The following is a 24,930-nucleotide window of genomic DNA, read 5'->3' as shown; positions in this document are numbered from 1 at the left end:
TGGGCTCTGAAATGAAAAAAATGTCATTTTTTCCAATAAAATGTCATTTGTGATCAAAATTTCTTATTTTCACAGGGAACAAAATACCCCATTTTGTTGCCCAATTTGTCCTTAGTGTGGCAGTACCCCATTTGTGGTGATAAACTGCCGTTTGGGCCCATGGGAGGGCTCAGAAGGAAAGGAGCGCTATATGTTTGTTGGAGTCCAGATTTTGTTGGATTGGTTTTCGGGTGCCATGTCGCATTTGCAGAGCCTCAGAGGTATCAAAGCAATGGAAACCCACCAAAAGTGACCCCATTTTGGAAACTACACCCCTCAAGGAATTCATTTATGGTTGTTGTTAGCATTTTGACCGCACAGTTTTTTCACAGCACCTATTTCAATTGGGCTGTGACATTAAAAAAATGTCATTTTTTCCAATAAGATGTAATTTTTTACCAAAATTTCTTATTTTCACAGGGAACAAAATACTCAATTTTGTTGCCCAATTTCTCCTGAGTGCATCAATACCCCATTTGTGGCAATAAACTGCCGTTTGGGCCCATGGGAGGCCTCAGAAGGGAAGGAGCGCTGTGTGTTCTTTGGAGTACAGATTTTGCTGGTTTGGTTTTCGTGTGCCATGTCGCATTTGCAGAGCCCCAGAGGTATCAAAGCAATGGAAACCCACCAGAAGTGACCCCATTTTGGAAACTACACCCCTCAAGGAATTCATTTATGGGTAATGTGACCATTTAGACCCCATAGTTTCTTCACAGAACTTATTTGAATTGGGCTGGGAATTTAAAAAAAATATATTTTTTCCAATAATATGTCATTTTAGCTCAAAAATTCTTATTTTCACAAGAAATAAAATACTCAATTTTGTTGCCCAATTTGTCCTGAGTGCGGCAATACCCCATTTGTGGTGATAAACTGCCGTTTGGGCCCATGGGAGGCCTCAGAAGGGAAGGAGCGCTGTGTGTTCTTTGGAGTACAGATTTTGTTGGATTGGTTTTCGGGTGCCATGTCACATTTGCAGAGCCCCAGAGGTATCAAAGCAATGGAAACCCACCAGAAGTGACCCCATTTTGGAAACTACACCCCTCAAGGAATTCATTTATGGGTAATGTGACCATTTAGACCCCATAGTTTCTTCACAGAACTTATTTGAATTGGGCTGGGAATGAAAACAAAATTATTTTTGTCAAATAATATGTAGTTTTGGCTGAAAATTTCTTATTTTCACAAGAAACAAAATACCCCATTCTGTTGCGCAATTTGTTCTGAGTGCCGCAATACCCCATTTGTTGTGATAAACTGCCGTTTGGGCCCATGGGAGGGCTCAGAAGGAAAGGACCACCATTTGGCCTACTCGGGATTTTCTAGTGCGAAGTCATGTATGCAGAAGCCCCTGAGGTACCAGTACAGTTGAAACCCGCAAGAAGTGACCCCGTTTTAAAAACTACACCCTTAAGGCATTCATCTAGAGGTGTAGTGACCATTTTGACCGGAGACCTACACCCCATAAACTGTAATGTGGGTTCTCCCGGGTATGGCAATACCCTACATGTGGCTGTTATCAGCTGCCTGGACACACAGTAGGGCCCAGAGGGGAAAGACGAGGGGGGATAAGCTGTGCGGAGTGCATCAGGGTAAGTAAAATTGGGGTAAATTATAAACCAAGGGATGTATGATAAATTTTAAAACACTTTCATACAGAGCTCTGGTTATTCGGGACACGTGTCACATTGATATATTGTGTCCTCCCTTATCCCCCTCTTATAGCAGACTTTGCACCTCTTTTGACTTTTTCCCTTCTTGCCAGTTTGGGGAACTACTCCTGGAAAGTGTTGCCGCCCTGGTACGATGCGTGTGGCCCCGCTTCCAGAAGTACTGGGTGCCCCCCCTTCTTGGTCCCTAAAGATTAGGTTCTTGATAATCACCTCTTGAAATTCCAGGAAAGTTCGCGTCTGGCCTGCACATCGACGTAGCACGTACGCATTGTACAAAGCCATCTATATGATGTTCCCGGCCAGCTTCTTATACCACACCACATGGCACTGTAGGGCTTCAGGACTTGATCTTACAAGTCCATCACTCCCATGTACCTATTGTAGTCCAGGATGCAGTCTGGTTTGGGGGTGGCCTTTCCTTCATATATCCTAAACCTGTAGGTATACCCTGATGCACTCTCACAGCTTATACATCTTCACGCCATACCTTGCCCTCTTACCCGGCAGGTACTCGCGGAATTGAACCCTCCCTTTAAAATGTACCAGGGACTCATCAATAGAAATACACTTCTCGGGGGTGTATGCTTGGGAAAACCGGGCACTGGAACGGTCTAATAGGGGTCTCCGTTTAGACAAACGGTCAAAACTGGGGTAATCTCGGGGTGGGCATGGCTCATTATCAGTATAATGTAAGAAGCGAAGTATTGCCTCATTTATTTATTTTTTTAGGTTCCAGTTCAGTTCTGAAGTTGCTTTGAGGGGCCCATATATTAGAAACCCCTATCAAATACCCCATTTTAGAAACTAGACCCCTCAAAGTATCCACAACAGCATGTAGAAAGTTTATGAACCCTTTAGGTGTTTCACAAAAATTTAGAGCAAAGTAGAGGTGAAATTTACATTTTTTTTTTGTCAGAAAATCCTCTTTATACCATTTTTTTTATAACACAAAAGGATTTATCACAGAAACGCAACTTAATACGTATTGCCCAGATTCTGCAGTTTTGAGAAATATCCCACATGTGGCCCTCGGGCGGTAATGGACTGAAACACCGGCCTCCGAAGCAAAGGAGCACCTAGTGGATTTTGAGGCCTCTTTTTTATTAGGCACCATGTCCGGTTTGAAGAGGTCTTGTGGTGCCAAAACATTGGGAACCCCCCAAAAGTGACCCCAATTTGGAAACTAGACCCCTTGAGGAATACATTGTAGTTTTCTTGGGGTGCATGCAGCTTTTTGATCAGTTTTTATTCTATTTTTAGGTGGCGTGGTGACTAAAAAACAGCAATTCTACTATTGTTTTTTTTTCGTTTTTTTTTACAGCGTTCACCGTGCGCTATAAATGACATATTCACTTTATTCTGCGGGGCGATACGATTACGGCGATACCAGATGTTTATAGTTTTTTTTTTATGTCTTATGGCGTTTGCACAATAAAATACGTTTTGTAAACAATCATTCACTTTTTGTGTTACCTTATTCTAAGAGCCATAACGTTTTTATTTTTCAATCAATAAAGCCGTGCGAGGACTTATTTTTTGCGTAACGAACTGTAGTTTCGATCAGTACCATTTTTAGGTACATGCGACTTTTTGATCTCTTTTTATTCCATTTTTTGGGAGGTGAAGTGACCAAAGAATTGTGATTGTGGTTCGGTTTATTATTATTTTATTTTACGGCGTTCACCGTGCGGGATAAATAATGAAATAATTTTGTAGTTCAGGCCGTTACGGACGCGGCGATACCAATTATGTATAGTTTATTTGTTTGTTTATATATTTTTATTAATAATAAAGGACTGATAAGGGAAAAGGGGGGATTTTTACTTTTAATACTTTTAAATCTTTTATTTTCTTATTTTTACACAACTTTTTTTAACTTTTTTTTTACTTTATTACTTTGTCCCACTAGGGGACATGAGGGCAGGAGGCTCTGATCGCTATTCTAATACACTGCACTACATGCGTAGTGCAGTGTATTAGAACTGTCAGCTACTCACTGACAGCAAGCATAGTGGGTCCTGACGTTGTCAGGACCCACTAGGCTTCCGTCTATGGCATAGCCGGACGCCATTGTTTGGTGTCCGGTTGCCATAGTCACCATCGCCGGCCGCTATCGCGTAGCAGGCCGGCGATGGCAGCTTAACCCCTAAAAAGCCGCGATCTCTATAGAACGCGGCTTTTAAGGGGTTAATCAGCGGGGACACAGCGATCGGTCCCCGCTGTAGGAGCTGTGACAGCTGCTGAACAAGACAGCAGCGTCACAGCTCCTGTATGTGTCGGGAGGACGGCCGAAACGGCCGTTACTCCCGAGACGTACTATTACGGCATGGAGCGCGAACGATACAGCTGCCATGACGTAATAGTACGTCAAGGAGCGGGAAGGGGTTAATGCCAAGCCAGCATTAGTAATGTCAAAGTGACAGCAACATATATGGGTATGGGTAAATGGATGGTAGCCGGTGGTAAACAGCCTGCTTAACAACACACTGCACTATGTCGGATTTTTTATGCTTTTTAACTGGTTCCCGACCAGGGTCAGGGTCCTTAAAACCTGAGCCATGGATTTTTTATGGCGCGGGTTTTAACTTGCTGCCCGTGCGATCGGGCAGCTGAATGTCGGGTCTCCGGCTGTCAGTGACTGCCGGGGACCCTGAGGAGAAGATAGGAGCAGCTTTTGCTGCTTCTGTCTTCTCTGATCACTTGTACACAGCGCTCAATGAACGCTGTGTATAGGAATAGAGGCAGCGGCTGCGCCGCTGTCTCTATTCCTCCCGGTGTTCATGTGACTGGTCACATGATCGCCGGGTGCCGTTACTGACAGACTGCTGCTGGGTCTTACTAGACCCAGCACAGCCCTATTAGTGACAATCGTCCCTATGAGAGGGCTGATTTCCCCTGTAACTGGGGCTGCTGTGCAGCTCCAGTTACAGTGTAAAATATGGTGTAAAAGAAAGAAAAAATATATATAAAGTTCCCCAAAGGTCTTTTTTGACCTTTGAGGGACAGACCATAGTAATAAAAAAATAAAAGTAAAGTAAAGTGCAAAAAAAAAAAATAATAAATACACATAAATACCCATCCCAAAAAAACATTTCCCTCCCGCTAATCATTGTTGTAATGCTAGCGCTGACCTAATTACCATAATATAGACATGTAATATATTAAAATTTATGGTAGACAATGACTATCACAAATAAAAGGTCTATTTTAGGGTAAAACTATGTTGTTACCAAAAAAAAACGTAAAAAAGCTTATTTTTTTACTATTATTTTCAAACTTTATGAATAAAAAGTGTAAAATAGCTAAAAGGATGTGTATAAAAACGATAAAAAAAGAAACCTGCATTGTCTATGGAAAAAACGTTGCAAAAATCACATCGTTAGCCCAACAAATAAAAAAAGTTATAGCCATTTAACTAACACGTGCTAAAAAGGGCTAAACGGTGTCTGGTCCTGAAGGCTCAAAATAGCCAGGTCCTGAACTGGTTGAAATAAAAAGCAGTCTAAAAGTTATGATATTTTTTGGTTGTTTGCCGATGTTCCACACACGGTAGAATAGGAAGAAGCAAAGTTAAAAAAATATCCCTTTTATTAAAGTAGCAACAAGTCTGGTGTTTAATTTCAACTGATGAAAATGTCCGGGAAAGTAAAAAAAAAAATGGTGTGTGTAGTTTCAGTTTTGTTATATTTACCCTGCGCATGGTAGGGTTAGTAGCAGCAGCATCAAACATGGTGAGTGTCCCCAATGAGTGTGGCGGCACTGGGGTGCTTACTGGCACACTTGTAGAGGACAATTTTGTCCACTTAAGTGTGACGGTACACTGGAGGGTGGACGCAGTGCCGCATCTGCCATGAGGCCAAGTGAGCCGACGGCCTCAGGCGGCACCACCTACCCAAAAGGGGGGGGGGGGCGGCATTTTCAGCCCGGGACGGACTGGACCGGGGAGAGACGTGCCGAACGTCTGTAATACTCCTCCTCCTCTCTGACGCTGCACACACCACATGCAGGCAGAGAGGAGCAAGTCTGCAGGAGGAGCGACGAGCAGCACGAGGTAAGTTCCTGCCTTGCTGGGACCGGGACCCGTGACGTGAGTATACTGCAAGGGGGTGTCTGGGCATTTTACCGACAGCAGAGGGCTCTATGGGGCTGGAATAATCCACCCCATAGAGCCCTCACATCACTATAATGAAAGGATTAGTGTGGGTGGGGTCTGAGCGTCTGACTTGCTGCAGAGAGCTCTATAGGGGGGGATTCTGCCCCCCCCACCTTTAGAGCAGTCAGTCAGATGCTCAGACCCCCCTAACCTTTCAGTATAGTAACTAGTCAGGGCTCTATGGTGGGGGGATAATTCCCCCCTATAGAGCCCTCTGTTGTCAGTAAAACGCCCCCCCCCTGCAGAATACTCCTGGCTTTGTAGCTTTCCTGTGCTTAATTAGTGTGGGAAAGCTACAAACAGGGCTGTGACTGGTGAGTCTCACAGTCACTCACAGTGCACACTGAATGCGGCAGCTGCGGCAGCCAGTCTGACTGTGAGTCTCTGACTAGTCACCACCCACACGCAGCAGACAGGAGAGACTAATAGTAAACCCCCAACTACTACAGTTTCACAGGCATTGTCTATGACAGCTTCTATAGTGTAGTGGTTAGCTTGTCTCCCTTACACATGGAGGTTGCTGGTTCAAATCCCAGCTGGGGTTTTTTTTTTTTATATTAATATCTTGTATTGGGCTTTGTTCACACTAGCATTAATATACGTTTACCTCTCTTCCGTCAGAGGAAGAGAGGATCAATACGTTAAACGGAAAGCAACGGTTCCATTAGAATTACCATTGCTTTCAATGGTAATTCTTTTGTATCAGTTGCTTTCCGTTTGTCTCCGTTCACTAGGTTTCCGTTCTTTTGAACGGAAATAAAAGTTCTGCAGACTGCACTTTTGTTTCCTTTAAAAAAAACGGAAACTTAGCGAACGGAGACAAACGGAAAGCAACTGATACAAAAGAATTACCATTGAAAGCAATGGTAATTCTAATGGAACTGTTGCTTTCCGTTTAACGTATCGATCCTCTCTTCCTCTGACGGAAGAGAGGTAAACGTATATTAATGCTAGTGTGAAAGAAGCCTTAGTGCCTGTTCACATCAGCGTTGGCTTTCCGTTCTGGGGTTCCGTCGGAGGTAACCCCGCAACGGAAAGTCAAACTTAAACCACAGCTTCCGTTTCCGTCACCATTAGCGCAGTCGACTGCGCTATTGATTCTGTCACAAAAACGGAAACCTGCCGGAATGGTGACGAACGGAAACCATTAGCAATGTTTCCGTCACCATTGATTTCAATGGTGACTGAAACGTAAGCTGTGGTTTCAGTTTGACTTTCCGTTGCGGGGTTCACCCGACGGAAACCTCCCATGGAACCCCGGAACGGAAAGCCAACGCTGATGTGAAATGGCCCTAATCCTTCCCCATAAACCTGCCCCCGCTAATTAAAATAAATATATTATATAATATATATAGCGCTGTATCCTGTATCCGTCAGGTCAGCGGGTCCTGCAGCATCGAGCTGTTACCAATCACATCTAAGTTCATAACTTAGATGTGATCGGTAATAGGCGACCTAATGGATTCAGGTCTCAGTGCTATATACAGCTGCTCTGTATACAGGATACAAAGCAGCTGTATCTCAAAAAGTACAAATCATTTTCAATAAAAAGTAATTAAAACTTGCACCAATCGCAGTAATAGATATCTTTATATATCATAGGGACATGTCCGAAGTTTTCATCGGTGGGGGACCGAGCACTGAGGCCCCCACCGATCGCTAAAACGAAGCAGCAGAATTGCTCGGGTGAGCGCTATGCCGCTTCATTTATGATCGACTTTCAGCCGAGTGAGCGGTGTACGGACTCCTAGACTTTCTATTGAGCCTGTACACTGCTCCAAGGAAAGCCAAACAGAATTGAAGCGGCACACCGCTTACCTGAGCACTTCTGCTGCTTCGTTTTAGCGACTAGTGGGGGGTCTCAGTGTTCGGACTCCACTGATCAAAACTTCTGACATGTCAAAAGTGTTTAAAAAAGTTGTTACACTTTAAAGAGAATCTTTCACCTGCCCACAGATTTGCATTTGAGTGCAGCATGTAATGGTCAGGGCTGCACAAACTCTGGGGCACTTTATATATTTTTCTCCTACCCTCTTTCCTTACTTAGATATCGGTGCCGTAATGTTTGGCGCCGATATTTAAATAACCCCATGAACTGCCAATGGGGCGGTAATTGGCAAGGGGGCGTGTAACATCGCTGTGACACTGTCCAATCAACTACGGACAATGTCAACAGCAAGAGCTGGAGAGAGGAGAGCATGTGCGCGTGCACACGCTCTCACTCTTCAGCTCTCGGCAGACAAGTACAAGACTGTGATCTCAGGTGAGAGATCAGTCTTGTCGTCCTTGTCTGCCGAGAGCTAAAGAGTGAGAGCGTGCGTGCGCGCACAGCTCCGATGCCATGAAACACAAGAAGAAGAATTCACACTCTTCTTCTGTTCCTTAGTGGTGGCGTAGCTGCGTGCTCGCGCGCACGCGCTCTCTGTCTAGCTCTTGCTCTGAAACTGTCTGTAGCTGATTGGACAGTGTCACAGCGATGTTACACGCCCCCTTGCCAATTACCTCCCCATTGACAGTTCAGGGGGGTATTTAAATATCGGGCACCAAATATTACAGCACCGATATCTAAATAACGAAGGAGGCTAGGAAAAATATGTAAAGTGCCCCAGAGTTTGTGCGGCCCTCCCCATTACATGCCGCACTCAGCTGTACATGTATGGGGAGGTGAAAAGTTCTCTTTAAAAGAAAGGTGTTATAATTTTTTTTTTTTTATTTGATATGTTTTATTTTATGGGCCTAATTTTTCTAATTATTTTAATATGTTCCCGAAGGTAGCTATTTATTCATATGTCTGTGGGGGCAGCCAACTTTATTTTTATTTTTCATACTGCTAATTTTTGTTTTGCAGGTTCCGCTGGACCATTTGGACTACGTCGTAGATTCGTTGGACTACTTCGCTGATGTAAGCTTTTTTTCTTTTTTTTTTTAATAAAATGGTTAAAGTGGATTGTGTGGAAGAGTTGTCATTTCAATAAAATAAATTACTTTATGTCTCTGTTTTTTAATACTTCATTACCGCCTTAGTAATGGCTGCTGTCTGATTGAGAGCGTCCATTACTAAGAAGGGGCTTAGTGTTAGCCAGTAATAAGGCCGTCACTAACCCCTATTATTACCCCGGTACCCACCGCCACCAGGAGTACCGGGAAGAGCTGGGTACGATCCAGCACCCGACCATCTGAAGTGAAGGGCACTTGGGTGGCCGCAGGCTGGTACTATCAGGCTAGGAAGGGACAAAAACCATGGCCCTTCCCACCCTGGTGATGCTAGGCTGCTGCTGCTGCTTTATTGTATCTGGCTGGCTATGAAAAATGGAGGGGATCTCACGTAATTTTTTTTTCAATTTATTTTTAAAAAATGACGAGGGGTTTCCTCAATTTTTTATAACCAGCCAGATACAATAAAGCAGCTGCAGCCTAGCATCCCCAGGGTGGGAAGGGCCACTTTTTTGGCCCTTCCCAGCCTGATAATACCAGGCTGCGGCCTAACAGTCGTTTCAGATGGCCAGGTACTGAATCGTACTCGACTCTTCCCGGGATCACTGGCGGCAGTGGGAACCGGGGTAATAATAGGGGTTAGTGATAGCCTTTTTACTGGCTAATGCTAAGCCCCAGCCTTAGTAATTGAACGCTGTCAATCAGACAGCTGCCATTACTAAGGCCATAATAAAGTATTAAAAAAAACAGACATAAGAATTTTTTTTTATTGAAATCAAAACTCCCCCATGCAACCCTCTTTCACAATTTTTTTTTTTTTAAAGTAGATCATTGAAGTAGTCCAATGAATCTACGACGTAGTCCAAACGGTCCAGCGGAACCCACCAAAAAAAAGTTAGCAGTATAACATGTAAAAAAAAAAAAAATTTGCCACAATAGAAACCCCTGCTCCGCCGTTTGCTCTTGTAGGCCACAGCCTGGTTTAGGCCTGAGGCCTACAAGAGATCGGGAGCACGCTGATGACGTCAACTGCCCGGCACGATGACGTCACTGCATCATGCCGACCACGCCGGGCCACTGAACTCGGTTAAAAATCATAAGTCAATTAGGTAATAAAAAGGGGGCATAGAAGATGTTAAACCATTTTCAGTGTTAATGCTGCGTTGCTGATCTATGATACTAAAGTAATATAGTAAAAAGAGTTCTTTAAATCTTCTCTATACATTAAACAGCACTTTACAAATAAACAACAAATGTTTTCCTATTTTTTTTTTTTTTATATATTGCGTGTTTGATGTGTAAAGGTAGTAATGAGAAAACTCCGATAGATTGGGGGGGCGCCTTTTTATAGTTCGCCTCAGGCAGCAGAGGGGCTAGGTTCACCCCTGGGTGGACGAGACAGTACATGGATAGCAAACTGGGCCTGTTCCTGACACTGGTCCAATCTGCCGATAAAGAAGTATATGGGGGTCAGGGCTCAGTTTATCTGCAGGAGAAAGGGTATAACTTAACCTGGTTGTTCAGGAGGTACATATACAAGTGATGATGTGAGTCAGGTTGGCGCAGCAGCTGAAATATCTGCTCCAACATGTTCAGCAAACTGTATTTGTTGCTTGTACTGCTGCTTCTGCTACATTTTTAGCAGTAGCGCTAGCAGAAGCAATGGAGTGGGCTTTCTTGTCAGACATGCGGCCAGCAGCTGCGTGTCCGGCGAAAGTTACGGCAAGCTGGGTACAGAGCCAATTTTGCTTCCCTTTCGAAAGCAGAAGATAAATCTGCAATTTTCATTAATAACAAGGCTATCCCTTTGCTTGATGCTAATAATACGCTTACCAGCATGTAAGCATCCAAGCATGCAGCTTGCCATGCTCGCCAGTGTGTCCGAGGACCTAGCTGTTTTGTTCTCCGCCCCCCACTGTGATGGTTGGTCATGGCTAGTGTCGTCGTGTCCTCTACCTGTGCCTGTTACAACTCTATGTCCACCTCCTTGTAGACACTGAAGCGCCTAGGGAGAGTGTCAGGGACTGCAAGGGGTTAAGAAAGGATGGAACGGTTTAAAATAATGCCCAGGATCAGGATTGGTCAACAAGGGGTAAGAGGGGCGTGGTTAAGAAGATATAAGGCAGAGGTTTGGAGCAGGAAGCCCTCTTACCTTCAAGCTGCAGTGGAAGAAACACCTTTGCTGCTGCTGTGGAGATTCAGAGCGTGGTCGTTAAGAAGATGGCAGAAGAACTGTTGCGGAAGGTGGCACAGCGGGTAGCGGCAGAGGGGCCTGCCTGGCTGGAATCCCTGTTGGAGGAAGGAGAGAGGCGAGGAGCTGAGCGGGGCATGGAACAGTCGGGAGCGGCTACCCGAGGTAGGCCGCAGCGCGTTACACGCCCTCCGGTTAGACTAAGCCCTAGCCCTGTTGCTATGAGGGGTGCTGTGACTGCTGCACAGTCATGCGGTGGTCCCAGCAGGTCCCCTAGGCCTATGTCGACGGGTGCTTCGTCGGTCGACATAGTGCCCCCCTCCCCCCCGTCCACTCGTCGCGCTGGCGTCCTTCCCCATGGCGGTAAGAGGGCGGCTGTTAAACCGGCACGGGCACGGTACAACCCGCCTCGAGCTGCTGATGCGGGCGCGGAGGCAGCGGCCGACTATCGTGACAGTGGGGTGAATATGGCGGACTCAGGCGACTGGTCCGACATGGTCGCTTACCATGCGGCATGTTCACAGGAGCTGGGACTTGCTTCTGGGGCCTGTGTGCAGCCGGGGTCGGCGCCATCTTTCCCCGTGCTGTTCTCTACGCAGCCAGAATTGGCGGCGGGGGGAACAGGGGCGGGACGTCCTGGCAGGCGCAGTGCAGCCAGGACACAAGATGGCGGCGCACGAAAAAAGAAGATGGCGGCGGGTGCGGGGAGGCGGACGGTGAGCAAGCAGCCCAGCCAGGGGGCGGGGGCTTCTGCGGTGCCTGTCGCTTCTCCACCCCGGTCCCCCCCGGGCCCCGGTCAGCACGGATCAGGGGCAGGGGGGGAGTGTGCTAGGAAAGATAGGAGTGAGGGTGTTTTGGATGCTATTTGCCCTTCTCCTGCCTTGTCATCTTTCTCTCCTGCAGGTCCAAGAAGGGAGCGTTCCAGGCGAGGGAGGAAACGCCGGGCTGGTGGACATCGCCGGCACGGCCATCATGGACGTCGCAGGTCAGGTGACGGGAAGAGGCGTGGTCGACGGTATTCCTCGTCTTCCAGCGATGGTTTCTCCTCCTCGTCTGCGACGACGTCCGCATCATCCGGATCATGGAGGAGGTCGTCGAGGAGATCCTCACGGCCGCAGAGACGCAGTCGGCGCCGGGAGGTGCAGCGCTTGTCGGTGGATCAGGAGCAGCTGTCCCAGGTTGTACCTCCCGCCGGGCCGGTGGAGGAGGTGCAGGCCGTGGTTCCAGTGCCGCGGCAAGTGGCTGAAGGACCCTCTGGAGTCGGTGGGACCTCTGGGAGCGGTGAGTCGGCCTGCGGTGACGCATGGCTTAATAAACCTAATGCAGCGGGTGCGGATTTGATTTCTGTTTTAAAAGCCGTGGTGGCTGGGTTGAAAGTGAATGAGGGAACGTCGTGTCCCTCTGTGCCACCAGAGGGAGCTATGCCCCCGTCTGAGAAAGAGAATGCTTTAGCTAGTTTGACGTTTAGAGATTCATTGTTTTGTGGAGTCGCTCCTCTCGGGACTCATTTGTCAGCTGAGGTCAAGGACAAGATTTGGAGGAATGAATTTGTGGATATTTGGTCCTTGGTCTCGGTGGAGCAGGTGACTGTCGACAAGGAGCGGGGCTTTGAGAGAGGTTCGGATAGGAAAGCAAAAGTAGCGAAAACATTTGGCAACTGGGTACAGTGTTACGCTACACTGGCTCATGTTATTTGCCAACGCTATCCTGGGAAAGGGGCCGAGTTGTTTGTCTATTTTGACACAATTTTCAGCGCCCACAGGCTGCACGGTGGTGCGGCCTGGTGGCGATATGATGAAGAATTTCGGCGACGTTTGGCTTTGTCGCCTGATATTAGTTGGGCGACGAAGGCAACGGACGTGTGGTTGCAGCTTATTTTAGCGCAAGGGAGTAGGCAACAACGCCCCTTTCCCAGTGCGGCCGCAGCACCGGGCCCCGCCCCCGGAGTTGCGGCCGCTAGGCCCACAGGTGCCTGTTGGCTCTACAATGAGGGCCACTGTCGTTTCTTTGCCACGTGCAAATTTCGACATGAATGCTCCATCTGTGGGGGCGCTCATTCGGCGCTCCGGTGTTTCCGGAGAGGTAAGCAGCCGGTCAAGGCACCTCCTTCCGGCGCAGCGGAGAACGCCGGTGAACGTGCTCGAGATGGGCCCATGGTTAGAGCGGTACCACAGGAGGCGGGAAGCAGAGGTTCTCACTAACGGGTTTTCGTTTGGTTTTGAGATTCCTTTTGAATATTCTGCGACATTGTCATTGGCTGACAATTTGAAGTCGATCAATGAGAATGTGGGCATTGCGCGGCGTTGTTAGCCAAATCTGATATTGAAGCGGCCTTTCGTTTGCTGCCGGTTCATTCGGAGTGTTTTCACCTGCTGGGTTGTTGTTTAGACAAAGGGTTTTACGTGGATATGTGCCTTCCTATGGGTTGTTCAATATCATGCAGTTACTTTGAGATGTTTGCGTCATTTTTAGAGTGGGTAGTTCGTTTGGAGTCTGGTGGTGACTCGGTCATTCATTATCTGGATGATTTTCTTTTTGTGGGCCCGGGGGGCTCTGGGTTGTGCAGCACGTTGCTGAGAGTGTTTCGACAGGTGATGTCGCGTTTCGGGGTACCTATTTCAGAGGATAAGACGGAAGGTCCTGTAACGGTTTTGTCATTTTTGGGTATCGAAATAGATAGCGATGATTTTTCGGTTGCCAGATGATAAATTGGCAAGGCTAGTGACGCAGGTTGACCAGGTCATGGGGTCGAAAAAAGTGACGTTAAAACAGTTACAGTCGTTAATGGGATTGCTGGTGTTTGCTTGTCGTATAATTCCAATGGGTCGTGTTTTTTCTAGGCGTTTGTCTTTAGCCACTAGAGGTATCTCGAAGCCAAATCATTTTATCAGGGTAACCTCTTGTATGAGGAAGGATTTGTTTGTTTGGCATTCTTTTTGAGTTCGTTTAACGGGAGGTCGGTGTGTCAGGACGCTGAGTTGTCTAATGTAGATTTGGAATTATTTACGGATGCAGCCGGAAGGGATGGTTTTGGAGCAATTTTGGGCCGAAGTTGGTGTAGATCCCCTTGGCCCTTGCATTGGAGTGATTTGGGAGTCTTACGTAATTTAACGCTATTGGAATTGTTTCCTATTATAGTTGCAATAGAGTTATGGGGTAGCGTGATGGTGAATAAGAGGATTGTATTTTGGACAGACAACATGGCGGTGGTGCATGCGGTGAACGGGTTGTCGTCTAGTTCGTTGCCGGTATTAGCTTTATTAAGACGGTTGGTTTTGAAGTGTTTGCGTTTGAATGTGTGGTTTCGTGCAAAACATGTTCCGGGTGTCAGTAATGTGATGGCTGATGCTTTGTCTCGTTCACAGATGTCCCGGTTTCGGGAATTGCACCCGGCAGCTTTGGCAGAAGGGGTGTCCCCCCCCCTTCACTTATGGGCCCTGGTCGAGGACAACTTATGAGACTGTTGAGGGGTTCGGTGGTACCGGCGACTTGGAAGAGTCATTGCAGAGCGTGGGATCGGTGGTTGGAGATTGCGGGGAATGACTTCCCATCACAGGAGGGGTGTCACCTGGACGTCACGTTAGCAAGTTTGGTACAAATACGTCAGGAAGGGGGTAGTGCGGCCACGGCGAGCAAGTTTTTAGCAGGAGTGGCCTTTATGTTAAAATTGTGGGGATGCAGAGATGTTACAAAAGAATTTGTAGTTCGGCAGTCTTTAAAAGGGTGGAAAAAAGAGGCGTGTTCAAGGGACACGAGGCGGCCAGTATCTTTTTCACTTTTGGGTCGGCTGCTAGCCGTTTTATGTTTTGTGTGTCGGGATGAATATGAAGTGTCCTTGTTCGGCGCGGCGTTTTCGTTGGCTTTCTTTGCCGCTTTGCGGGTTAGTGAGCTGGTTCCGCACAGAGTAAGTGCGAGCGGTGGTCTTCTCGGATCGGATGTAGTAACGTTGGGAGATTCTCTCAGGGTCTGTGTGCGGAGGTCAAAGACTGATGTGGTAGGAAAGGGGGCTTGGCTGTCGATTGGGAGGATTGGGGGGCAGTATTGCCCGGTAAAATGGGTCCAGGAATTCGTGTTGGTCCGAGTGCCCGGGACGCAATTCTTGATCCATCAGGATGGATCCGCGATGTCGCGTTTTCAATTTGAGGCGATTTTTAAGGCCGGCTTGAAGTATCTAGGTTTGCCGCCGGGCGAGTTTGGTACACATTCATTTAGGATAGGTGCGGCAACTGAGGCGGATGCCTTGGGCTTGGATTCAGCGGCTATCATGAGTCTGGGTAGATGGCGCTCTAATAGCTATAAGTCATATGTGCGACCTGATCTGGTTTTAAAGATGGTGTAAGCTGGAAGTTTTAATAAGAAAGGTCGCCCCCTCCCCTTCCCCCCCCTCCCCTTCCCCCCCCCCCTGTTTTTCCTTCCTGTTATATGGAGTGTTATGTTAACCCTGCCTGTAATTTTCATTTGACCGGAATGTAGCTTAATTTCTTTGTTAGGGTTGCGGCGCCCCCAAGTGTGGATCTTGGGGCATTCGTATGTGCATTGGGCAGCGGTTCGAGCGGGTCGAAGGCCATTAGGTCCGAATTTGGGCCTCGCACAGGCCGACGTCCATTGGAGAGGTGTCCGGGGATTACGGTGGGTGCAGTTACTGCCAGAAGTAGTGGCAGTTACAAGGCACACGTACGGACCTGTTGTCCTAATCATCCATGCGGGTGGAAATGATATCGGCCAAGTGAAAATGGCTGAGTTATTGTCAATTATACGAACTGATTTGGCGCGTTTTCGGGATCTGTTCGCCCGTTGCGTGATAGTTTGGTCCGAAATAGTGGCGCGCACGGTGTGGCGAGGAGCGAGGAATATGGCAGCTTTGGAGAGAGTGCGCAGGTTAATTAATGTGCGGGTGTCGCGGTTCATTCGCTCTATAGGGGGGATCGGGTTGCGACACCAATCCCTGGAGGGTGATAATGCAGATCTGCTGGCACCGGATGGAGTGCATCTGAATGATATCGGGCTCGATATCTTTTTATTGGATCTCTTGGATGGTGCCGAGAGAGGGCTGGCGTTGCTTGGTGGGGGTGGTCGGGGGACTGAGTAGGTTTCTCAGTTCCCCCTTCTTGGCGGAAAGTACGGCAGATGAAGACGGAGGTAGCACCCTACATGCCTGATGGAGACAGGGAGCATCGGCATTTCAGGAGGAGAGGAAATAAATAAATATATATATGTCTTCATGCCGATGGTTGTAAATAATAATAAAGCTGTGGCCACTTCCACATTTGCATAAAGAAGGTGTTGGTGTGTTAATTCAAAGAAGGATGGTTAAGGTCCTGGGCAGGTAAAGTGGATAATGGGTCCTTGCAGTCTTGTAGACACTGAAGCGCCTAGGGAGAGTGTCAGGGACTGCAAGGGGTTAAGAAAGGATGGAACGGTTTAAAATAATGCCCAGGATCAGGATTGGTCAACAAGGGGTAAGAGGGGCGTGGTTAAGAAGATATAAGGCAGAGGTTTGGAGCAGGAAGCCCTCTTACCTTCAAGCTGCAGTGGAAGAAACACCCGCCCTCCCTCCCCTGGTGGTTTTGGTTTTGTTTTTTTAAAAAATTTTCTACGGTTATATTCTTGTTCTGGCGTTTTTCTGTTTTTTTCGTAGATGTCACAGCTGGCGCAAAGTACGGCAGATGAAGACGGAGGTAGCACCCTACATGCCTGATGGAGACAGGGAGCATCGGCATTTCAGGAGGAGAGGAAATAAATAAATATATATATGTCTTCATGCCGATGGTTGTAAATAATAATAAAGCTGTGGCCACTTCCACATTTGCATAAAGAAGGTGTTGGTGTGTTAATTCAAAGAAGGATGGTTAAGGTCCTGGGCAGGTAAAGTGGATAATGGGTCCTTGCAGTCCCCACCAACTCCTTCTCATCCTTGTCCACATTTTCCTTCATGGGACTTTCACATGTGGGTCCCCAACAACCACAGGGCGGCGAGCAAGATATGGAAGTTGTTCTTACTCCATTACTTGTTGTAGTGATTGCTTAAAGTGTTTGCTTAAATATAAATATCAAGGGGGTGAAATCAATTAAGCCACTATTGTCCCTACTCACAAATCTGGTGGCCTCTTTGAAGGGCCTAAGTAGGTGATACACGTCCCTGATGAGCTGCCACTGCCTGAGCTTAACCCCTTAGTGACCAGCCTATTTTAGGTCTTAGTGTCCAAGCTATTTTTTATGTTTTTCCATCGTCTCATTCAAAGAGCTATAACTTTTTTAATTTTGCATCGACATAGATGTATAAGGTCTTATTTTTTGCGGGACAATTTGTCTTTTTTAATAGCACCATTTTGGGGTACATATAATTTATTGATTAACTTTCATTAACTTTTTTTTGGGGGGGGTAGAAAAAAAAACTGCAATTTTGCCACCTTTTTTTGCGTCCTAAATTTACGCTGTTTACCGTGTGGTATAAATAGCACAATAATTTTATTCAGCGGGTTGTTTTGATAGTAATGATACCAAATTTATATTGATTTTGTATGTTTTACTACTTTAACACAGTAAAAACACTTTTTTTTTTAATTATTTGTTTTTGTGTCTCCATATTTGTAGAGCCATAACTTTTTTATTATTGGTATCATTTTGGAGTACTTGCAACTTTTTAATCACTTTTTATCAAAACAATTTTAAGGCAAGATTCACAGAAAACAGCAATTCTTGCATTGTTTTTATTTTATTTTTTACAGCGTTCGCCGAGCGGGTTAAATAATGTAATAACTTTATAGTTGGGGTCGTTACGGATGCGGTGATATTAAATATATGTAACCTCTTGACTTTTTTTTGTTTTTTTTATAATAAAGCATTTTGTAAGGGGAAAAAGTGGGTTTTTAATTTTTTTTCACTACTTTTTTATTATTACCTTTATTAAACTTTTTTTTAAAACTTTTTACTAGTCCCACTAGGGGACTTCCCTATGCGATCATCCGATCACTTTTATAATACACTGCAATACTTCTGTATTACCTCTGGCATGGCCTAGCAGGCATTAACTAAAGGAAGACCTGGGGGCCTTTATTAGGCCCCCGGCTGCCATAGAAGACAATGGCATCCTGGGATTTTATCGCAGGATGCCGGTGGGGTGAGAGAGGGAGCTCCCTCCCTCTCTCCAAAACCACTCAGATGTGGTGCTCACTATTGAGGCTCCAAGGAAGGAGCAGAATATCACAATCGTAGGGACGATGTGGGTGTAACTAGGAAACACTGGGCCCCATAGCAAACGTTTGACTGCCTCCCCTCCCCTGGGTGCCACACACAGCCCCCCTTGTAGATAGTGCCCCCCTGTAGATAGTCCCATACAGCCCACCCCTGTAGATTGTGCCATACTGCCCCCTGTAGACAGTGCCATACAGCCGCCCTTGTACACAGTGCTATACAGCCCCCCTGTAGACAGTGCTATACAGCCCCCTGTAGACAGTGCTGTACAGCCCCCCCTGTAGACAGTGCTATACAGCCGGCCCCCTGTAGACAGTGCTATGCAGCCCCCCCTGTAGACAGTTCTATACAGCCCCCCGTAGACAGTTCTATACAGCCCCCCGTAGACAGTTCTATAAAGCCCCCCCATAGACAGTTCTATACAGCCCCCTAAAGAAAGTTCTATACAGCCCCCCCTAAAGACAGTTCTATACAGCCCCCCCGTAGACAGTTTTATGCAGCCCCCCTGTAGACAGATCTATACAGCCCCCTGTAGACCATGCAATACAGCCCCCCCTGTAGTCTGTGCTATACAGCCCCATCCCTTGTAGATAGTGCTCCCACCTTCCTTGTATATAGTACGATATATCGCTCCCACACAAAAAATTATACTCCTCTAGGCCCCGTTCCCCCGACGAACGAAGCAGCTCCTCAACGCCGACGGGATCCTTGCGTAGGCCGGTGTGATTCAGTGACGTCATCACGCCGGCCTGCGCAGGGATCCTGACTCTACGCCTGATAGGATACAGGACACATTCGGTCTGCAGCCTATGGCAGAGCAGGGAGATGTGGAGATTGCTAAGCGGGCCCATTTTCCAAATTGGGAGAAGGATATCGACAGGGTTTTTGCCATTGAACAATGGACTGCGGCAATAAAGTGGACTATGAAGTCCCCCCTTTGCATTAATTTGTTGTAGGTGTACTATAAATTGCTGATGAGATGGTATTAGACACCTTCCAAGTTAGCTAGAATTTACCCTCATTTGTCAGATCTATGCTGGCGAGGATGTGGTAATTCGAGCATCCTTTACCATATTTTTTGGAGCTGCCCCCTCATATTGCCATTGTGGGATGACGTGTTTCAACTTCTCTCATCGCTCTTGTGTATTAACATCACTAAAGATCTCGCTTTTGCCCTGTTTTCATTAGGAATAGAGGATCTTCCCACTAACTTTAGACGCTTGGCATGCCATGTATTTCTCACTACTAAACTTTTGATTGCTAAAGCTTGGAAATCCCCCACATCTCCATCTTGTAATGAGGTGATAAAGATGGTATCTAACCATTGTGTTTATGAATGTTTATTTTGCCTTAGGGGCAAAAAATATGTTTTCTTCTCTAATCTTTGGAACCCATGGATACATCATTTTGTTGACTGTAGAGATGTACCTATGATGGCTTTACTCCCTTTTACCTTTCTTTCCTTACCTTTTTTTTGCCTTCTTTCCCAGTAGTTCTCTTACTTTTTATTTGTCATTTGAACGGACATGTATTTTTGGATGTCATGCTGCTCAGAACTTGTTCAATATGTATAACTTATACTATACTATGTTATGTTGAAATTTTAATAAAAATTTATTGATAAAAAAAAAACTGCCCTAGTGACATTATAGTTTAAGGTGTTAGTGGTATATTTGAAGCCTTCCACCGCAGGACTTGATATTTTGTATACTCTACAAGAATTTATAATTAAATCACTGGAATAGGACTAGAGTTTTGTTTAAAATGTAACTTTTACTTGTAACATATTTAAAAAGTGTGTAAAACAAATGACACACCAGGACAAGACTGTTTACAAAAAAAATCTTCCTTATTGTACAGGAGATATAGTGCTCCATGCAAAAAAAGTCAATTCAATATTGGTAATATTATCATTTCTTTGCAGAGTTAAAGAAAATTCTAGTGACATTATAGGTCTGCTCTCTGGCACCAATTCTGGTTTCGACTTAAAACCTGCTTAAAATCTGCACTGTATGAACAAGGTGTAAATGAAAAAACACCACCAAACACGCCACTAAAAAACGACCTTAAAAAAAGCATGTTACATTTTCATAACGCTGGTGCAGGTTTTTTGATGCAGTGTAAATTGCCAAAACAATTCTATGTGAAGGAGGGTGGACTACAAAAAGCAACTTTGATTAGTAGGTATCTATAACTGCCATTCATTTAGAACCCTACTTCTACACTGCAGTTCAGGTCCTGGACCGGCTCATTCCCGGGATCAATGTGAAACTCAGCTGTATGATCACTACTAATCTGACTTTTGTGACACGTCTGATAATAAGACGTGCTTATAATAGTATTTGACTGAATCACTGAGAGTAGGATCAAAATGATTTCATATCAATGAAAAAGGCAAAACTAACTGATACAAAGGCAGGTTAAAATATCCGTTCTTAGCAGGATGCAGACAGGTGCAAACCACTCCCACACGTTCCTAATTATCAAGCCCCAGATTATAGAGACGGTTATTTTAATAATCATGTGTTTCAGATCCATACACATTTTTTTTTTTTAGCACTACGAGCGAGCTGCAAGTGTTAAAAAGAAAAAAAAAAACAAGAACGCAATTGCTGACTGGTCAGGCATTATTCAAAGTCTTGGTTATTATTACTGTCTGGCGGTAATCATATCTTCACCATAGGGAGCTTCTGATGCTTTTCATTTGCATCAAGTCAGTTGCCTTCTTTCCTGTTTCTTTTTTCCCTCCCCTCTGAAAATAAGCTTAAATAATTGAACAAACTGCAGACATGGATAGTGATTACTGAACCATTCTGAAACACTCTTTGGACTATTATGAAATGGGAATATAACTTCTCCTTGTTATCATCACCAACATTCCTGTTTCACAGCATTTTATTTAATTGTCTACAAATTGTGAATAACTGAACTACAGATGTGTTCTACAATTTACTTCTTTCAGATTTGTGTTCCTTTCAGAAAATTCATCACAACGCATTCTTTCAAGCAGTTCATATTAACCTGCAACATGTATCAGAAGATAAACCTCTGTGGTTTTTGAAACACAGGTCTGTTAGGTAGGCAGTGGCATAGACAATCAAATAGACCGACTCAGCATGTCACCTCTGTGACGGGGATTTCTGAAAGTGCCTGTCTGGTAAAATGCATAGCTCTGAAGTATGCATTAATAAATTGCATGTTACATACATATTCTGGGGTACAATTGTATCAATTTATTTTGTCTTAAAGGGGTTATCCCACGAAAGCCCCCCCCCCCCCAAAAAAAAAATAATAAATATTTGCAGACCTTTCATAATCAGTAAAACAAGTAATTTTCCCTAAAATTTTTGATTCAAAACTTTCTCTGGCCTATCCTACTCACCCTTCTTCTTTGTGAGATTGTGTAAAGACACACCACTTTGACAAGGGGAATGTTAACACCCAGTTGTCAATTTAGTCATAAATTTCTAGTGGGAATAACAGAGGAACAGCACAACATAGACATATAATAAAAGATTCTCCACAATTGTTTCATGGGGAATACAATTATTCTCTGGTAGGGTTACGTTTCTCTGGTTCGTACACCCAATAATTTACCTCTCCAACCTTCTCAATAATTTCATAAGGCTCTTGCCATTTATCCAGAAATGTACTTTCTACCATGGGCACATGTAACAAAACCCTGTCCCTGGGGTTGAAGTTTCTAATCTTAGCAGACCTATTGAAAACCTGGGACTGACTCTACTGGGCTTGCTTTAAGTGTTCTTTTATTAGAGGCATTACTTTTTAAATTCTAACTTGCATTTGAGCAATGTCTTCAAACACACTTTTACATTCTCCCATGTCTCTTTTGGCCATATCCAAAAGACCACGAGGGTGTCATCCATACAATAACTCAAAAGGGGAAAAACCTGTAGAAGCTTGGTACCTCCCAAACAGCAAACATAAGATAGGGTAACAGACAATCCCAGTCTCCCCCATCCTTTGCCACAACTTTCCTGAGAAACCCTTTTAAGCTTTTATTGAACCTCTCTACTAAACCGTCAGTTTGTGGATGGTAAACTGATGTATGCAAGTGCGCGATTTTCAACAGTTTACACAACTTCTTGGTAGCCCTTAACATAAAGGGTGTCCCCTGGTCAGAGAGTATTTCTTTAGGTATGTACGGTTAACATTTGAAACAACTCTTTTGCAATGGTTTTTGCTGAAGTTTTCCTTAGAGGAATTGCTTCAGGATGGCGTGTAGCGTAATCAAAGATAACCAGAATATACTGGTGACCTCTAGTGGACTTAACAAGAGGTCCTACAAGATCCATTGCAATCCACTCAAAGGGAGTTTCAATGATCGGCAGAGGCACTAAGTAACTCCTAAAATTTGATATAGGATTGTGTAACTCACACTGTGGGCAGTTTTTTTTTTACCTCTTCATGTACTCCTGGCCAATAAAACCTTTGCATGATACAGTCTTTTGTTTTCTTATAAGCCAAATGACCCCCTAGCACATTTTAGTGAGCGAGATCCATCACCCTTTGGCGATGAGATTTAGGAACTACTAGTTGCTCCACAACTTGTCCACACACCTTATTGACTCTATATAGTAGTTCACTTTCTACTGCATAATGTGGAAATATTTTCTCATCCCTAGGTTCTTGGGGTACACCATTTATTACCCTTACACTTTCTCATGCATGGGTTAATGTAGGGTCTCTGAGTTGAGCTGTACAAAAATGATTTCAAAGTTGTCAGGTAGACCAATTTCAGCAGTGTTTTCCTCAATATCTCCTGCAAAAACTTCTAAAGGAGAACTCTCCGTTTCACTCAAGATCACCCCTACAGATTGCACATTGTTAAGTTCACCCATTGGGATAGGGTCAACAGTAGACACATTTAGATTGGATAACCCCCTTTCAAGCATTTCCCACAGTTGCCAAAAGAAAGGAAAGTCGCATCTCAGAATTATATTATGCATTAAAATCTTTACAACTTTGACTTAATGGGTTACATTCCCACATGGCGTTTCAAAAGACACTACAGCTATAGGGTAATTTTTTTGTATCCCCATGTATGCAGATTACTCATATTCGATTCTTTGGACATTTTCTGGTGTCCACCAAGCTGGTATGGACCAGAGTCACCAGACTACCTGAGTCCAACCGAGAATCAACAGAGTGTCCTTCTACAACCAAATGGCAAGTTTGCCACTCTGTATTTTGAGATAATAATTTAGAGTAAGCGGGTCTAGCAAACAGTGACATTATGCGTCCACTACCACACTCCATAGGCTCATCGACCAGTGGACAATTGGCTGCCACGTGGCCCAGTCCTTGACAACGCAAGCAAACAATGTTCTTGACATTCAAAGGCCTTTTAGGGCTAACTGACCTTAAAGGCCTGGCTAACACACCCACACCTGTCTCAGATCCTACTTTATGGGCCTTCTTCACCCCCTTTAGATTAAAAACGATCTTACCCAGTTCAGAGGTATTTTGGATTTTGGTGCCTTGGGGTTGGCCAAGTAGAAGAGAGGTCTTGTTGATAGTCCTCAGTGTTCAGATATTGCTCTACCAGGGCGACTAGATGATTCTCATTCCTGGGATCTGCTTGTCCCACACAGCGTTGTATGCGAACTGGAGGGGCTCAAATAAATCTGTCTAGGACCACTCTTTCCACAACCTGGGCTGCAGTGGAGACCTCCAGCTGTAGCCACTTTTTAGCCACATGAAATAGGTCATACATTTGTGACCTCGCTGGTTTATCCAGGTGGAATGCCCATCTGTGTACCTGCTGGGCTCTGACAGCTGGTGTAACCCCCAAGCGAGCAAAAACTTCTGCTTTAAGTTTAGGGTATTGCCTGGCATCTTGCTCACTTAAGTCAAAGTAGGCTTTTTGTGTCTCTCCACTGAGAAAAGGAGCAACTGTATTCGCCCACTGGTCAGCTAGAAGATTCTCTCTATCTGCCGCTCTTTCAAAGATAGTGAGGAAGGCTTCCACATCATCTTCAAGTGTCAATTGTCATAGAGAGGCTTGCACTCTGATACTAGCAGAGGCAGGTTCCATCTGGACTTGAGGTTTTTTGCCAACACCTTTAATCACTCCACCAGATTTTTATTAATCATCTGCTGTTCTCTGAAGGCCGCTTGTGTAGACTCTATAAGCAAACGGTTAGTGTCATGCTGGTTAGCATTAGTCTCTTGCTGGTTTACATTTGCTTGTTTCAGCTGAATGTCAGCCTGGATCATCTGTTTAACAACTTCTTTCATGTCTACAGTGTTTGATTTTGCTAGAATTGCAGACTTCACCCACAACATAAAACTAGCTGTATTCTTGTGCCTACGTTCTCCACCATTTGTAACAGCCTTAACTCACAGGATCGCCATCTCCTGGGTTAGACAATGACACAAATGTGTGCAGGACCTGAATAATGACCTGCACAGAAATGGCCACATGACCATCTATGAGCAGATTCTATTACTGTTGTTAAATTGAATGTGCACCTTAAAGTGGAACACTCCCCTATTCTGACATGTCTATTTTAGTAAACCTACCAAATTTTGTGAGGTGTTGGTGGCGATCAACACAACAGGTACTGGGAATTGTGTCTCTGGAATACCTGAGGTAAAAATTCCATACATACACTTTGTCAGGTTCTCAAGTCCAAGAGGCAAAGGAATTTGTAAAGAACAACAGAGATGTCTTTTCTGAATTACCAGGTCGAACAAAGTTAATTGAACATGACATCATAACA

The sequence above is a fragment of the Rhinoderma darwinii genome, chromosome 1 (assembly GCF_050947455.1).
Source record: "Rhinoderma darwinii isolate aRhiDar2 chromosome 1, aRhiDar2.hap1, whole genome shotgun sequence".
Classification (NCBI taxonomy): domain Eukaryota; kingdom Metazoa; phylum Chordata; class Amphibia; order Anura; family Rhinodermatidae; genus Rhinoderma; species Rhinoderma darwinii.
Note: the sequence above shows the minus strand (reverse complement) of the source record.